The following is an 18,181-nucleotide window of genomic DNA, read 5'->3' as shown; positions in this document are numbered from 1 at the left end:
CAGGCTGTGCCACGTCTCTTTGGAGGCTGCTTCGTTAGGGATTGCCCTCCTCCATGGCAGCTGCACCCCATTTCCTTGCAGAGGCCGGTTGGCACGGGGCACCTGTGCCACGTTAGCCTCTCCTAGTGAGGATGGCTGTGTAGCATTCCCTCCTGGAAGTGCTCTCTTTCCCAGTGTTCCTGGTTTTCAGCCACGTGGCTTTCTTTTCAGGGCTGCACGCTGCTTTCTGGGGCTGTGTCCCCAAGGCTGTGCTACCTCAGACAGGCTGCTGAGGCCAGATGTGCCTCCTTACCTCCCAGGGGCTCCCAGCAACATGGTGGGAGCAGCGGTGCTTCGCGGGGGCTCCCTTCTCCAGGCAGGTGTGCCAGCGCTCCCTCGCAGGGCCATCAGGCCAGGCCATCGTGCCACGCTGGCCCTGTGGGGTGCCACTCGCAGGTGTCCCTTCACTGGGGACAGCAGCACCGCGCCACCCAAAGGTGCTCTCAGGACTACACTGCCCCAGACACTCAGGGCCAGCAGCAAGCCCCGACGACAGGGTTTGCGGCACTTTTAGGTTGGTAAAGCAGACTCCCACTGTCTTGGGGTTTTTTTTTTGACTTTACGTTAATTCCAGGCAGTGCTGGCCAGTTGCTTCATCAGCTGATGTCAAACCCTGGGAGGCAGGGGGGCTGTCTTTGGCTGGCAGCACCTATTTTGTGACACTGCTGCCTTACCTCACGACTATAATCTGTATCAGATTGCTCTTTGCCTGCTAAAATGGACAATATAGGATCCCGTTGTAATGCAAATTGCATGGCGGAATAAAAACCGTGGGGAACAAAAATCACAAATAAGTATTTGTGTCAGCCTTCGTTACGGCATGGCGGGTCCCGCTCCGTTCCTGCGTGCTGTGAAGCATCAGACAGACGAGAACCCGGTGTGCCTTTGTGTTTTATGGGCACGAGCTGCTCCGTGCTCGGCTGCCTTTAGGCGCTCGCGGGCCCTGATAATGCGTGTGTGTGCAAACCTAACAGACAGATTGCTGCCTACGCTGGAAATTTGATGATTGCCTTGTTTTTTTCAAGGCTCTGGTTTATATACTGCAGGCCAAAGCCACAGGGTAATTTCCAGTCTCTCAGCACAGGGCTGAGATGCCGTGGTGAGAGAAGAGTAGAGATGCTGAAATTTCAATCTGCCACATAATGTGCTCCTAATGCTGACAGCCTTGTAAGTGCTGGTGTCATTGGTGTCGTTACCGTTGTTCTTGTAATTGTTGTCTTCCCACGTCTGGTGCTAAATGTTGTAAATTAAGATAAATATTTAAATTTGTAAAGGAACCTAAAGTTACTGTGGAATTAAACATGCAGGAGTCCTGCAGATGCCAACAGAAGAGGTGCACTTTCATTTCAAACGGCAAGCCGTGTCGGTGTAAAGGGATGTGCTGCTGATGGAGCTGCTTTTACTGCACAGCAGCTTTGCATTTCCCCGGGGTCCGCGTAACAAAGAATCCAGCCGCGTGTTTTCACAGCAAAACTCATCTTGGAGAACCGAGGAGGAATATCCACGCTCACAAAGTGTTACAGCTGGCAGTCAGGAGGCCAGCGTTTTGAGGGTGAGTTGAGCTTGTACAGTACTCATAAGATCCCGAGTGAGAGCGACGCCTGGTCGCGTCACATCAAAGCGGTGGCTCCAGGAGGACAGCAGGGAACGCGAGGGAGAGGTGCGGAAGCAGAGTTCAAAGTCCTTCTAGAAGCAATGGAACACAGCACGTGTATCTCTGCAGAAAAGCTGCTGCAGCTACCATAAATGACTCCAAACAGCCTGATTTTCCCTCTAGCAGTGAAATAAGCAGCTTCAGTGGGGAGAGTAAATCCATTGGATTGCACACGTTGCTGGGAATAACCCTCTTATTAGTTATTAGTAATAACCCAATCTATCACCAGCAGCGTGGCCACCAAAACAGCCAGCCTTATCTGCCAGAGAATCATTGTACTGCTCCTAACGTTTCCAATTACAACGGAACAAGGCGACTCGGAAAGGCCTCCGGGGAACAAGATCTGTAGGAAGCAAAAGGCAACACGGAGAACTTGGGTTACAAACAGTGCGCGTGACAAATTAAATATATCGGGGCCAAGATAGCTTTTGAGGAGGACTTCTGCCAGGCAAGGCTGAACTTTTCCTGACTTTCTCCTAAGCCGACGCGTGGTATTTGTATGTTAGGTCACGAGATGGTGGCGGTGTTGGCTTGTGAGCTCATCTGCTGAAGGAAAGAGGGGCTTTGGGCGTGTGAAGCAGCAGCTGCCGAGCTCAGGGCTCTAGTCCAGGACCGAGATGAAAATTCTCCACTGAAATCTGTGGCAAAGCACCTGATCACTTCAGCACAGCAGGGGCGTCTCACTCAGCAATGCCCTGGGAAATTCTCACTTGGAACAGACCCAGTTCTGCTCCCGTTTAGGCAATTATAAATCCAGTGTAGCTCCATTGGAAACAATTGTTCTCATCCAGTGCAAACGAGATCAAGATCTGGCCCAGGCTCTCTGTGTACACAATGGAAACTGACTGAATTATGGAAAAGAGGAAACAAATCTAATGTAAATCTGAACGGAAATATCATGCTCTCTGTTACATCAGAATAAATTGGAAGCAAGTCTGTTGATTCTAATGGAATTCATCTAGATTTACATGAGACTGCGGCTCAGCATTTCTCAGTTGGCTGCACACCGACATCAAAACGCAAACCGTGCCACCTCATCTGAATGGCTTTGAACAATTTCTTCCTTTTCCTTTACATTTAAGCAATTGCCTCTGCATCCTGATAGCTGATTAGCCTTTTTCAAACAACAAAAAAAAAAACCCTGCAAACAGACATCAACAAAATGCCCTGCTCTTGCTAGCATTTTCAGAACCTAAATGATGAATCTGAAGAACTGAGCTTGGTTTTGGAGTCTCTTAAACCTGGTCCTGTTCCTCTGTGTTCACAACGCAGAGCTCACCGGAGGACAGACCTTAGCAACAACTGTTCTGATTTCCCCAAAGCACCTCAGATTTATTGCCTTGCCACCAGCAGTGGTCAGGGCCAGCTATTTCCTAGGATGCACAGACCTTTCAGTCTCCTCTCTGTGCCTCCGTGTGCCTGGCCACGGGAGCCTGTAACTCATGGGGCACTCTTCATGGGGGAAGCACGAGGGTTAATTAATCTCTGAGCAGCAAATTTGACTCCCTGGCTGAAAGTCACTGGAAAAGCGCAATGTCTGAGCAAGATCACGGCCACGTCAGCCCCCTCCTGTGAACCTCAGTCACCCCAGCTTCCTGCATACCTCAGTTTTCAATCTGTGTTCATGCTTCTCTTCGGATAATTAGTAAAACGCATCTTAATTAAAGCAAGAGGAGGAGAAGACGATACACAAACAAACTAAAGCCGTAAGTCAATGGGATTCAGGGAGAGGCAAAGCCATTATTCAAATACAAATCTTGTTGGTAACCAGGTAAATGTGGCAATAACAGTTGTGGGGAGTGTTTCCAGCATAAAGAGCTCTCTGAAAGCTGGAGAACTGCTTGCCTGGACGCCCGTCTTTCATGGGACTGGCCAGGGCCTGATGTCCAAATACCACAGAGCCCGGCCTGCCTCAGTCTCGAAGAACTGGGGGAGCGGTGTGGTCAGCAACCCCTGTTTGTGCTCCTCTGCCACGGATTTTCTGCAGGATCCTCAGGAAGTTAACAGGGCAAGATTGTCACCCTTCACGTGGTCGCTGTCTACGGCTGCGTTAGGGTGCAGAGGTTCAACCTGAGACGTGCACCATCACCCTCTGCGGGATCATTAGCAACAAAGCACGCGTGGACCTCACCCAGCACCTGAATGTGCCAGCTGCTGCCTCGCAGTAGTAAATTGTTATAATAAATACTTTCCTGATTTTATAAAGCTATGAAAGTCTCCCTGATGAAACAGGGGCTTGCAAAGAGCTGTGGTTATCACGGCTTACTCCTGCTTAGGTTCATTCCTGCGGGTCAGCTGTGCTTTCTCACTGCGGTGCAGGCCCTGCGTGGTGAGCGATGGCTTGCTATCTTGTTTCTGCGCTTTACAGCACCCCTGGAATAAACGCCTGCAGCCAGGATGCACCCGACAGCTGGGCTGTTGATACGCAAACAAAAGCTCCGGCTTACTCACTGCTCACAGCAGTTACATGTTTGCCACACACCACGAGCTTGTTTCATCCATGCTGGTGAAGCTGGCGTGTGCAAACTGGAAGCAAACAGAAAGGAGAAATGAAAAGTAAGTGGGTGCCAGCCCAAGCCCAGCTGACCATATGCAGTCACGGGCAGCACTGGACTGCAAAGAACGTGTAATCCCAGGGAACCAGCTAAAGTCAATTTGTCAGGCTCCTTGGAGAGCCTCAGCAGCATCACTGCTCTTTACCCACTGCCTGCAAACAATCCCGGTGCACAGGACCATAAAGACTCTGTTGAGGTGGGTGGAGTGGGACCAGTCAAGAGAGAATCACAATGGCAGAGACATTTTCTGCTCCAGCAATACAAGAAGATGGGCGGCAGTTATTTGCTTTTATAGGAATAAAACTCTTTAGGTAAGGACCTTAAAGGCAGGAATGCTGTAATTTACAGTTCACACTGTGCAGTGGGGAGCCAGGCCCAAGCTTGTAGCTACAACCTGCAGCTGTAAATGCTGTGGACTAGCCTGTGCTGCGCAGAGATTTACCGAGTGACTAGTCACATCGATTGCAGAACAGCTCTCCCCAGGGTACAGCACTGCTTTATGCGAGTACGGATGTCAGACCCTAGCTTGATTCTGATCTTATGTTCTGAAAAATCGAGTGGTTTTCAGTGGGTATATGCCTGACTTACTTGAATATGTGTGTAACGTGGCTTCAAGAGGCGATACAACCTTGACAAGATTCTTATGAAGTTATTCCTCTAATTAAACCCTATCTGTGTTGGGCAGAATCCCACCCATTTCAGCACGGAGACTCTTGTGAACACAGAGCTGGGTCTTATGTCAGAAGTCAGGTTTGGCCACGGTGGCAATAGAACAGGTTAGCCTATAAGCCCAAAGTAAATTTGCAAACTCCATCTGTTTAAAGGAAATTCATTAATAGATTTTTTTGACTGATCTCCCAAAATGTCATTTGAATGGCTTTGACTGTGCATTTGGTTTATTCCTGGGAAATTCCAGAGTACAAAAAGACTTTTCTTTTCCTTCTTAACTTGCCAAGAATCTCTTTGAAACTTGTTTGTCATATAGTCTAAGACCTGGGCCAGATCTTTAGCAGATGTATCTCTGTTGACTTCTGTAAAGAGATGCTGATACACGTGAGCTGGGGATCAAGGGCAAGAAAATGAAAGCAAGAAACTGCTAGGTATAAAGCTTTTTGATCAGGGAAGTAGCTGCTCCAGGATATGTGTTATTTCCTAAAAAAATGATTCTTCCAAAATGCCAGTCTTACCTACTCGGGATATGAATGTCTAGAACATGTCCTGCTGACCCAGAGCCGTCCTTCAATCAATCCCTTTTTACGCCGGTAGTTTGAGGACCTTCCCACTGTCTGCTCTGCCTCCCAGGGCACGCGCAGGTAACGCTGGATGGTTTGAATGAAAATATTTCATTGTGAAAAAAGGCACAATAAGTTTTTTAAATATAAGCCTTTGGCGACAGCTCCTGACTGTGAATTGGAGAATGCGGTGGTATGGGAGAGAGTCTGGATTATTTTAGGAGATTTTAGTGCTTCTACAAGGAAGTGCTGGAAAGCCATACGCTGAGAACGCAACAGATAATGGACATGGATCCACGCGTCCAGAGATGCTTGGGTGAAGAAGGAGAGACAGGGACATCAGGCTGAGGTGGGACAGAGCTCTGAGTAAGGACAGCCACCCATAGACTAATGAGACACTAATGTTAGGAATAAAAGAAGAAAAAAGGAAGAATGAGTAGCTGGAGCCTTGCTCTAGCCCTAAGCACTGAAGTCCATTTTTACTGCGGGATATCCGTTCAGACTGCCGCAGTGTGGTAAAGAGGCCTGGATGCTCAGAGACGTTCAGAAGAGAGTCTGGACATGATGTGATGGGGCGAGACTGTATGACAATGAAGAGGGGAAAAAAAAACAATCCAGGGCTTAAGCCAAGGCTAGTTTAAACTCTGCGTACATCAGGCTACACCTGCCCAGTTCTGGTTTCTTACAACTTCCTCTGAAGCTTTTAGTATAGCAAAAGGATGCTGGAAGAGAAGTCTCCTGCTGCTAAGCCTCCACCATCACTGGGGAGGTGACTTTTCTGTAGTTTAATAGTAAGCTGTCAGTTTTCAAGCCTGTCAGAGCAGTGCTTTCTCTCACAGCGAGTAGCTCATTTCAGCAAGGAGTTATTCCTGGTACCCGTGAAAGAGAAAAGAGCTTCCTTTTTCCTTTAAAGGAGAGAAGAAATAATCTTCCTAACAGAATCCCAGTGAAGGTACTGGGCTATCAAATGCTGGGAGAGCTCCCTAAAAACATTAATTATGGTAATGCCAAAAGCAGCAAAAGCTGCCCTGAGAGATGAGCTACAGGTGCCCTCGGTGAGACGCATGGTCAGCCGTCAGGAGCGCGTGCCAGCGCCCCGCCGCAGGTGCTTGAGAAGGAACACAAGACCAGGGGATGCTTGGAAATGTCTGTGCTCTCCTATCCCAGCTTCTGGAGGCTCATGCTCTGCCCAGCACCTCTTCTCTTCCTGTTGCTGTCGACTGAATTTTGTTTCTATTTTCCTTCACTTTGAACACAGGGAAAGGAGGAGAAGCAGGTCTGCAAAGCCATTCCTGGTGTGCTTCCCTATCTGTCTGTCTGCTCCATACAAATAGTTGTTTTTCTCAGGGATAAAGGCACAAGATAATTCCTTTAAGTGGCAATTAAGCTCCAGGTGGCCGCAGGAAGCTGCAGCTTTCTCCAGCTCCTGTAGAGACACAGCTTGAGCCACAGGTTCCCCTCCTTCCCTAAACCAGGAGATTTTTCTCCTGTCTTTGTTTGGTGTCTGGTGGTGATTGCGGCCCCGCTCCTCAGGGCAGCCCGAAGTCATTGGAGCAGCGGGGAAAATGACAAAACTCCATAAACCGGCTGTGCCCTCTTTCTGAAACACATGCATTGCACAGAGCTGGGGACAGTTTTGTCTCGATCCTGGTTTGAACTCCTTGTGTTTCACCGCCAACACCTCTGTTTTCCAAACACCGAGTCCGGTTCGATCTCCTTTCACCCCTGCTGCGCTGGCAGATGCTGGGAAGAGACTTTTGATCATACTGGACGGATTCCTGTGGGCTGGTGAGCAACACTTGCACTCCAAGACTCAAAGTAAGTCTCAGCAGCAGACGTGTGTGATCAGTTTGGCTCATTAGCTAATGAGGTTAATGAGGACACCTGTATGAGCCATCTGACCTGAAAGGGGACGTGTCTAGCCATAGCGATTGCTCAAGATGACACAGCAAATCACTGGCAGAGCTGGGAGCAAGCAGAGTGCAGCACGGCAGGGCTTTATCTTCAGGAAAAGTCATCCCACCCACCCTTTGGAGCAAGCGGACGGACACAGCCGGGAGCTTGAGGAGACGGCTCAAATTCAGCCTGCTGTGGGGCTTGTGCAACGGGAGATACAAGACATCAGCCTGCAGTCTGGGTTGGAAACATTCTCCACCGTCAGCGAGGCTCGTGAACCGTAAGAGAACTTCAAAGCCTACCCACACTTCTATTCACAGAGAAAAGCGAGCCACGAACTCAGAGGATCTCCCTTTCCCAGACAGGCTTATTATCAATGGCAGCACATAGTGGGGTATTACCATTTCTCCCTGGTTTTAATGATTTATCACCCCTGAATTATGCACCACTGGTGACAGTAGTTTTCCCCGATTTGGACAGGTGGATGGAATTACGGCGCGCTCTGTTTGGTGTGCTAACAGAATCAGAATTAATATTTTGTCTTGCCTGGCTTATCTTAGCTAGACAGTAGCTATTATTTCACCTACTCCATTTCTCTCCCCCCTCCCTGCCACAACTAAAATAATTTGATTTTGAGCTACACTTGAAGCAAGACTCACCTCAAATCTGATCTCAAATTCCTTGACCGGAGTCCGATCTCAACGCTATCAATCTCCACCACGTCCCAGCACAGTCAGTCATGTAACAGGACGGATCAAGCTGGGAGAAGACGTTTTGTGGGTCACTGCAGACACCTGCACACAAACACACACGCATGTATTTGACTTTGTGCGCACACAAGCCAGCGTGGCGCTTGCTCCGGTGGCCCAGGCCATAGCCCTGGGGCCAGGCAGTCCCTCACGGAGCTCACGGCTCTGTCCCTGCAAGCGCAGGTGAGCACAGGCGCAGAGGAGCGTTCCCGTGCGCTGCCGCTGCACGGCTCTGTGCCTGCCTTGCTGTGCGTGTGCTGGGAGGCAAGGGCACGAAAGCCAGAAGGACTTAATGACTCACAACGCGCTTTGCCTCTGCCCTTTCTTTTTCTACTTCGTTCCTGCTCGTGCTGAATTCCAGTCACCGCCACTGGTCTCTGCTTCCCAGCGTGGGATGCTGTGCAGTGTTAGAGTCCACACACATTGCACTGTTTGCCTTCTTTTTTTCCCCTTTCCCCTCCCTGCTCATGGTTGGTTGTTTTCTCTTCACGTGTGGCATCAAAAGGCCGTTTGAAGAGCAACTCTCCAATCCAAGTGGAAGGGGATGTTGCTTCTGGAAGACCCAACAGAAGCCTGAACAGAACCAATGCGATTTTTCTCACCTCTTTTCTTTCTCTTTATTTTTTTTTCTTGCTTTTTTTTTCTCCTCCCTGTCTATTTTCCTAACCCTAATTAAAATGTGCTGAGCACAAAACTGTAACGAAGGGCTGGACCTGTTATTTTTGTTTATGGCAAAGCCCAAGCAGAACAGAACTCTAAGCGGGCTTTGGTTGAGTCCCACCTCTCTCCATAAAGAGCGTAATAAATATCAGCCACATTGATTTTCCTTCTCCAGGAACCCTTTGCTATTCGTTCTGCTCTAAGTGCACTGTGTTTTCCTCTGAGGTTTCTTTTGCTCTAACTGTTCTATTATCTGTTGTTGTTGTTAATCTATGCTGAGTGTGTAATTGAGATCCTAAGAGGGAGGTTAAGAGAAACCCCCTCGGGAAGACATCTGACCTACATGGAGAAAGAGAAAAAATAAAATAAATAACTCAAGCCATTGAGGCCAACCGCTCCATTTACCTGGTGGAGCCATTTCCTTTATCAAGGACTCTCATCCACCCCAGGCTTAGCTCTCTTTCTGTAATTAGTTCTGTACATGTGTTTTTAACCTCTACTGGATTTTTGCATTGATTTCTTTGCCTTGGAGGGACACTGGCCCGTCGATTCCCTAGGCCTGATTTTCCCAGTACCCGCAGTTGTCTGCTGAACTGGTGTTACAGCCAGGAGCATCGCAGGCAGAGGGAGGATGTGGCCCCTTTTCTCTTCCCATCTGCACGCTCCAGTTTAACCTGGCCCAAGTGACGCAGTACACGTTGGGGGGTGATGCAGAAGATGTCTCAAAGCATAGACGACAGCTACTTAATTACTTGGGTTTCCCAGGGAATGAGGCAGAGGCACAGCCACAGGCCTCCTGAGAGACCGGGAAAGACGTCTCCACCCAAACTCAGACCCTGCTCGCCCGCTTTCTGTCCGCCGCTGGCCTCCTGGTCCGGGCACTCTGTGTCCTGAGCGCTCAAACTTCCTGTCTCCCCTGTTCGGTTGCTGCCGCGGGGACTTATTGCAAATACACAGAATCCATTATTGCCTGCTCACCGTACCAGTTCCCGAATCTCGGCAGATAAAGAATTCTCAGTGCTTTCTTAATGTCTCTTTGTAGTTGACTAGAGGCCTAGCAGGCACGAGGGGGAAATGAGAATGTGACTCAGAAATCCCTGCTCTGAGTCGCGTGCTTCCTTTGCAATCTCATTTGTAACCAGACTATTAAAAGTAAATTATCCAAGCCAAGCGGGGATGCTGAGGCGTGGGGGCTGGGGGGAGGGACGTCGCACTCCCCTCCAGTGTCTCCAGATGCGAGCAGCATAGGTCAGCCAGTTCCATCTGCCCCTTTCTGCCAGTACTGGGATTTCTGCTGCTACTACAGGAGGATTGTCAGCACTGACAGTTGTGGACATGGCTGGCTTGATTTTCCCTCCAGATCTGATGAAAAAGTGCCCTTCATGGGGATATCTTCATGCTCTTGACATGAAGCTGGGAAGAGGAGAGGGAGTGGCCCATGTCATGCCAGCTCTGCTCTCCCTGAAGAATCCAGCGATGTCATGAACTGACAGCTCTACTTGCTGTCATGTTTCCATGGCATTTCCATCACGTCTATTTCCAGGGACATCTAATAAACTGAAGCAAATTGGGATGAGGGATTATCAGGCGTTAAATGGTGCTACCGAGCCAACCCTCCCGCTCCGTTCATTACGAGGAACTTCTATTTTCTCTGAGGGACTGACTGCAATCTGCACCAAGGCAGGGTGAGGAGCTGGCTGCTGGCGTGTCCGTGCCTGTGTTAAGCAGCCAGGGCTCCTCCAGGTCCTGGCTTGTCTCGTGGTGAAGGTCAGGTTCTGTTTCTGTGGAAGCAATTTCATATCTCTCAGCAGGGGATGGATCAAGCCTTTATGGAATTAGACTCTGCTTCAGTTCATACAAGCGAGCTCAACCTCTCCAAAGTTCCCTTTTGATCCCTCATTGTTCTGTTCAGGAATTGCTTGGAGCGTATCTATTGACTTTCTGTGGATAGCGGACATGCCCATGTAAAAAACTGCGCTGCTGAAGGTTTTATAGAACTGATATTGACCTTCCCATAGATGCTGAAGAGAATAGAAGGTCCTGCTTCTCTGTAAAACTAAACTAAAATTGTATCTGACGAGTTCTATAAAATGCTTATAGATTTTTATTTTTTCCTACTTTGGCCAAAACATCTTTTTCCCCACAAAGGCTGGAGGCAGAATATTTACAGAGAAGGAGGAAAACGCTTTTTTGAAAAATATTTGTGCTGGCAAATCGTTGCAAATTTGTAAGCTCCCAGATGCATCTAAATAAATAATAGCAGAACTTTGGCTGCATTTGCAAAAAAAATACACTGGATTTACGGGCTTGTTTGAGGTATAACCGGGATCGAAGTTAGGCTTACTGGATATTTACAAGCTTTGAATCGTTGACAATGGAAGCAGTACCTGTGCAGTCTTGTGGGGAGTAAATCCAGGTCGCACCCACTCCAAAACCAGGTCAAACCCTATTTTCACTGGCAAGCCTCTGGCTGCTGCAGGCTCCTGGATCCTCCCAGAGATGGTGCAGATTTTCAGGTGGTGACGTCAGTTCCTTCCTTGAGGGAAAAGGTGAATCTCTGCGCACTAGGAGAAAAATAAACGGTTGGGGGCTAGCTTGGCCTGGGGGGATACCAGCTCCCCAGGGGGTATCAGCTCGACAAACTTCACACGGTGCTGGGCTGGACATGGCTCAGCTGGGCAGAGATCCCTCCTGGTTCCGAGCTGGTGCCCGGAGGGATCCCATGGCACCTCATGCCTGCTTCTCAGAGGTGCAGGAAAATGCCAGTTCTTCCTCTGAGCAGCTCAAACCTTCCGTTCCTGCTGCTCGTTGTCTCCCATGGCTCATATCCTGACAAAAGCTCGTTGCTAATCAGCAGCACTTGCCCTAAGCCCTGCAAACCATTGACCAAGCCTCTTCCCTCCCTAGTGTAGCGTTTTCAGCAATTAGAGAATGTCTTAAAACAAGAACTGGATCTTTATTTGCTTTGTGGCTCTCAGCTTCACGTTTTCTAGGTTTTCTGCCATGGAGAGAGCACAGAAACGTTCCTCCCATTTTTAAAGCAAGCTGAGATAATCTGTGCCAGAGGAGACTGAGCACCGCAGAAGCTTTCCAAAGAATTTAAAGAGCTACCACCTAACACACTGCGGCCACAAGCAACCTGTGGTCTGCGATAGCCTAAACCAACTGATTATTACAATGTACTTAAATATCCATTAATTGACAACGTATAAACTCTTTCTGTGTGTAAGCTTCATAAAGTACATGATCCCTGCTTTCCGCTGAAACCTCCTTCCTTCTTCCCACCGAATCTTTTATTTCCCTATCAGCTCCCTAAGTCTTCTTTCTCTGTCTTTTCTCAGCCCCTGATGGCTTTGCTCAGTTCATCCTCTGTCATTTGTGTCTGGGTCTGGAAATATTTCTCAGGACGTTTGACTCATCCATCATTTAGATAATCAGAAGGAAAAAAAAACAGCTTCCAGCTCTGAACATCCATAAAAAGCACCAAGGAAAAAACCCCTCACCTTGAACTTCCCTTCCTGGTTTTCTTTTCATTTCATTTGAGAATCTGACTTGACAGTCTTTGCTCTGGCAAAAGTCCCACTGAAGTTATTAAGGGCAAGAGCTTGTCAGGATTAAGAGGAAGGATTTGAAATATCTGCGAGTGATAGCAATATCCCCAGTTCTATTAGGCCGGATAAGTATTCGCAAAGGACATTAACCCCGGTGCCTTGAGCCAGCTGCTGACTGCCCCGGGGGGAAAGGAGACGATGCTTCCAACGAGGGCACCGATCCATAGCTGCCTGTAATGAGGTTTTGCATCCCTTCCCTTGCACGGCTGAACTCAGACCACTTCCCCCTAAAGCATCCATTTGACCGACAGAGACAGGGCGTGGCTGGGAACGAACGGGCAGCGAGGAGCCGAACTGGGAGTTAAGACCTAAACCTTGACCTTGGCGCCGAGTGCGGGCGTGCTGGGGTCCAGCAGAGACCACGACACAGCGAGCGCAGCCCCGTCGGGCGGTTCCTGCCTGCACTGCTGAGGGCTGGCTTTGGAAAAGCCGCCCAAGCTGCACTGCGACCAGCCGGTGCGAATGTCTGGGCACTGGAGCTAGCGGAAGCACCAGAGACGGCCGTAAGCGAGAGCAATGTTTGCCGTCTTCCCTTTTCTACTGATGTGAACTTCTACCGCTGCTCTGCTCCCATCTCTAGAGGAGCGACTGTTAGCACGGATCAAACATCCCCTTGGCCCATCTGAGGGGCAAATACGACTCCTAGGGCTAGGGGAGAAACACGAGTGGATCAGGAAAAGAGAAATCAGGATGGAGTCAGTTAAAAATATTTTCTTACGCTTTTTTAGGCTTTCTTGCGCCTGCAATACTGGACTGATTCAGGGATCACGTGTATTTCCAGCTGGGTGCAGTGGAGGACAGTTTACACATTCCTGCTCCAGAACAGGCAGGCAGCAACCTGTGCTTTGGTCAGGAAACTGGAAACTGGAGTTTTCCCGCTCCCGCCGCCTGCGATTCCTGGCCTGACACACGCAGCATCCACACGCGCACGTGACTCGCTCCCCCTCCTGTCGGGGGGAGATCGCGTTAATGTGGATGTGAAAACCAAATAAACACTGAAATAAATTTAAAACCAAAACAGCGTTTCAGAGGCCGTGTTCCGTTCCCGCCACCCACCACCGTTTATAACTAATTGGGGCTTTGTTATATTCTCTCACCCAGTGACAGATAAATACTAAACTCCGCTGGTTAACAATAATCACCCTAATTATGCCAAGATGACATTTACAATACAGGCAATTGCTAATCCATTACCTCACTCTGCTGAATACTAGAACACTCAAATTAAAAGTTATTCACCCACAAAGAACAATGTTTTAGTAGCTGACACAGCTTAGTAAAGAAATTTATTAAGGTAATTTGCAGTTTTCCCATAAATAAAACATTCTAGAGTTCCCCCGTTCTCCCTCCCCTTCCTCAAAAATAATCTTTTGTGATAAATCTCTTTTTTTTTCCCCCTCTCTTGTAGTGCAGTTAAAAGCATAATAATTGAACCTGTCAGACAGAGTTACGTATTTCAATTTGCTTACCTGAAAGACAACAGAGAGCTTCTCTTCCGTCCCTTCGGGTTCTTTTTGGGAGAACTGGAGTGATACTTAGTGGTTTGCGATGCGTAGGAGGTCACTGCGGGAAAACCTTCGCTGATGAAAACCTTCGATGAAACCTGATGAAGGCTCTGAATGCATCGGGGCATCGCGAGCAGCCGTGCAGCGTGTCGCGGCCGACGGTCCAGCGCGATAAACCAGCCGGGACTGGCAGGACTCTTTGGCCCTCGTGAGAGATGCTGAGGAAGAAGCAAAAGGGCTGTGAGACTCCTTTCCTTAAGCACAGGCTTCAGCTCAAGCACGGGGGTAAACGCTGAGGCCTCTGCTTACGCGATGTCCCACACTAAAGCCAAACAAGAACCCAAACGGGGCTGCCCGCATATCCCAGCCCGCGGCGAGCGGCAGCGGGATGGGGAGGAGAGAGGCAACTGGAGGTTGGTTCCAGAACCTGGAGGCCTTTTTCTTTCAGTGATCTCTTCCTAACTCTTCTCCCAGTGTTAAAAGGGGAAAATACCTCTCAGTTTGGTTACCTAGGAAGGGAGGGAGTCCCACTGACACTATGAATGGAAGGAGGAAAGGGTTAAACAGACATAAAAAAAATCAGAGCTGGGGTTCACTGCACCGCCCGCGCGGCCCCTTGCACCTGGTGCTGGCAAAACCTCTGCCAGCAGCAGATCCAGCGAAAGGATGGAGCAGGAAGGGATTTTGGGGCGGTGGATTTACTGTTACCACAGCAGCTCTGGCCAAAGCCATTTGCAATAAAGCAGCAAGTCGCAGCAAGCCAGGAGTCCCTGCTAGCGCGTACCCGCTGCGCGCCAGCCACCTGCAGCCGCAGAGCCAGCATCCCTCCGGGCGCCGGCGCCAGCCGAGCCACGCAGTGGGCCCAGCCCCACGCGCAGCCAGCCGCGCGCGGGGGAAGCCGGGTGTTTGGGGCGGCATCCGCCAGACCCATCGCTGCTAAAGGAGTTGGAGCAGAGCTGCTGTACATCTGTGTCTCCTGCCCAGGCGTTTCATCCCAGCATAAAAAAAAGATGCGAGCCGTTTCTCTGGGAGGTTAAAGCCCTGGCAGCTGAGCTGGAGCAGTAGCTCAGGGTGGAGAGCAGATGTCTAGAGACCCGGCCAAACAGCCCCGGTGCAGCTGAGCTCTCCAGCACGGACACCGAGCCTCTCCTGGCTCAGACTGTTCCATTGACTCTGTTTATGCAGGCTGGCATTGTGGCAAACGAACCGCGACTCCACATGGTCCTGCCTCGTCCCTGCACGCCACGGTGTGCGTGACCGTCTTTATGACCAGCCCTGGGGACACGAGAGCGAGCCCCGCTTTATTCTGCGCTGCTCCATGGTGATTCTGCCCCTGGCTGGAGCAAGGGAAGGTGCTGGAGGGGAAAAGCTCTGGCGCTGGGCTTTTTGGACCCAAAGCGCTCGCTGCACTGAAATGGCGCATATGCACCACGCACACGGCCGCTCTGGTTCAGCTCCTCCCCGCACGACGCTCTCTCAAGGGCAGCTTGGATGCTTCTGTCCAATGGAGACCGCAGAAAGGCAGCTCTCGTCAACAAACATCTGCAAGCCTTGTAATCACCAACTCCTTCCCCAGCTCAGTTAAGAGACAATGTTTTCCTGCTCACCCGCTCTGCTTTTACGTGCTCCATGGAGTTCTTCCTGCCCTTCCTTCTGCGGCTGAACGCTCACGGACCGGGCTCCGCTCCAGCCCTGAGCTCCCGGCCCTCTGTGGACACCCAGGGCAGGAACGAGACAACTTCCAGAACGGCTCCTGGAAAAATGGGAGCTTTCTTTCAACAAAAGGCCTCGCCACAAAGGCAAGCTGAGTGAGGAAAAGGTGTGCCATGGAGAGAAATCTTTAAAACGCACACTGAACCTCACGTGGGGGTGTTTCTATCTGAGATAAAGTGGTGATAATTTGAATGAACTTTACTCCTTCCCAAGGAGGGAAAACGAAGCCTGATTAAAGCCACTTGAATTCTGAATCCGAGAGCCTGCCCGGGGAGTTAATGGCCAGCAACAGGCAGCAAACAAAGCTGGGTAGCGCTTGTCACAGCGGGGTTCAAACTCCACCGTGTAACTTCTGATGATCTGAAAACTGTATTTCATCTCAACACGCCAACCGACAGTCCCAGTTTGTACAGACAGACGGAGAGGATAGTACGTGCCACTTCTTGTTCCTGTTCAAGGCCACACAGGGCCCTAAGTACGCAAGCGTGGGGGTATTAACAGATCCGAGGAGAATAATTTCCAACCGCGGCCTGGAGGGTGCGGTGACACCACCGCCCCGGCCCCGCTGGCTGACCCAGGCCTGGACCACTTCATCCTTCAGCTACCAAAATCACAGCTGAAGGAACGCAGAAGCTTGTGGAGCTCACTCACACCAGTTGTAGCTACAGTTCCAGCTCTCACTGTGATTTCTCACCTATTTCACTCTTTTTTTCCAACCTGTGGCCACAAATCCAGTTTTTCATTTCCCCCTCTGCCCAGCTGAACCCAGTAACTGGCTCAGCTGGTTCTCTTCTGGTGGAAAGCTCGGCCAGCCTTTCAGCGGCCGCTCAGCTCTGCCTCCCATCTCCCTGGCCACGCAAGATCCCCGGCTCCGGGAACCAGACCTGCACCCAAAGCCACGACTGCTCCAGCGCAGGAGCTGAAGGTGTAACGCTTCTCCCCACGAACTGGAGCAAAGGGAGGAGCTCCCTCGTTCCTCACTGACCGCAAGTATTTTCTGTCTTTTCCATTTTGAGCTGCGTATTTCTCTGCCAAGCTTCCACTTCTGTTGGACAGGGCCTGGTTCCTGCGCTGAGGGTGCAGTGATGGGAAAGAAAGGAAGAATGAAGAAAGAAGGAGGGAGAGAGGCAGGGAAGGAGGAGTAACATTAAAATCAACAGTTTCTCTTCCTCTCATTTTAGGTCAGAAAAAGTCTTCCCAACTTTACGAAAGGCATATTGAAAAAAAAAAAAAAAATCAGTAAATTCATGAACATGCAGTTATTACTTAGCAGACAAATTACATTTCTTCCGAAATGTTCCAAAATGCATTCATTTTCAGAGTACATTACTTTCATAATACTGTGTGGAACATTAAATGAGAATTTCCCTGACTTGGCTACAGAGCACATTTTTATATTTCACAGCCTGACACAGAGCCCAGGGTAACTAATGAAAATCTTTTCGAAAAGTGACAATCTTGTCTAGCAGCCTCGCCTGTTGAAGAGATTGCAACATAAAACAGATGAGTGCCCTGCTTGACAGCTAATTGTGTCGGGCTTAATTACAACAAGCAGAATTTAATCGGCTGTGCAGTGCGGTTTTTTAGGACGGGGGAACCATCTGGAAGGTACCTTGCTCCTAGGCTGATGGAGGGGCGGGCGTCGCTGGATTTCAAAGACAGGGGAGCGACTGTGCGCGGATTTAAATGCAGAAGTTGTTCCTTCCTCCGTGTATTTCATTTGAGCCGTTTGATGAATTTCAGAGATATTTATGCAAACCTGCACGCTGTTGCCTCGTGAAGACAAGGTTTTGGAAAACTTCCCAGGCTCAATTTGATGAGCTCCGTTCCCCTGCGCTGCAGCCAGACCTTGACACAGAGCCGTCAGGTTTCACGTACCGAGTCTCTCTCCCGGTCCCTCGCCTCTCGAGCTCCACCGCCGCCGGCCTCTCTCCCTGCCCGCGTCATCCTCTGGCCGGCTCCATCAGGCGCGGACAGGCCCAGCGTGGGACGGAGCTCTGCTGCAGCCAAAGGAACGTGCTGCAAAACCACATTTCTCCACGACAGCTTGGTGTCATTGGCCTGTCCTGTTTTGCAGCCTGGTGTGAGGGCTTTGCTCGCCGGAATACCAGGGGCTGGAGAGCTCTGTTTATATTGGCATGAAAATATTTGCAAAGGAAGCGCCCTAAGTCAGGAATCTGCAGGCTTTCACCAGGAGGGGTGGGACGGGAGAGAAGAATTCAGCCCTGTGCATTGTTCTATATCCCCCTTCAAGGCTGAGCACGGGCACCCACGGCATACAGGCTGGGGAACGCTCCAGCGCTGGCCCGGGCCATGCCGACGCTGTCTCCGGCTGAACGCTACTGGAAGCGGGCCATTGATATCAGCCCAGCTCCCCGAGCCGCAGGCTGAACCAGTCCTTCCTTTTCTCCCCCTGAACAGACTTTATAATAGACAGCTATTAAAATAGCCCTTTGTCCTGGCGGAACAAGAAAGAATGAAACGTGCATTGCAAAGCCTTTGGAACCACAACAGGCCCTTGCTAGCACAGGAGCCCTTTGGTTCGGCAGGCCCCTGCCCACAGACCG

At 50.0% G+C, this 18,181-nt stretch overlaps 1 long non-coding RNA gene across 1 annotated transcript; it reads right to left on the bottom strand.

Moving 5' to 3' along the window:
* Positions 1 to 8,080: 8,080 nt before the first annotated feature.
* Positions 8,081 to 17,460, bottom strand: LOC147597580 (uncharacterized). The gene is made up of 3 exons (XR_015261127.1): positions 17,227 to 17,460; positions 13,866 to 14,119; positions 8,081 to 8,170 (listed from the first exon to the last, which is right to left on the bottom strand). It is a non-coding gene; the product is annotated as an uncharacterized LOC147597580 (long non-coding RNA).
* Between the last annotated feature and the right edge of the window lie 721 nt (positions 17,461 to 18,181).

Source organism: Chlamydotis macqueenii, chromosome 26 (genome assembly GCF_036417535.1).
Source record: "Chlamydotis macqueenii isolate bChlMac1 chromosome 26, bChlMac1.mat, whole genome shotgun sequence".
NCBI classification, from domain to species: domain Eukaryota; kingdom Metazoa; phylum Chordata; class Aves; order Otidiformes; family Otididae; genus Chlamydotis; species Chlamydotis macqueenii.
Note: the sequence above shows the minus strand (reverse complement) of the source record. Positions and strands in the feature narration are given on the sequence as shown.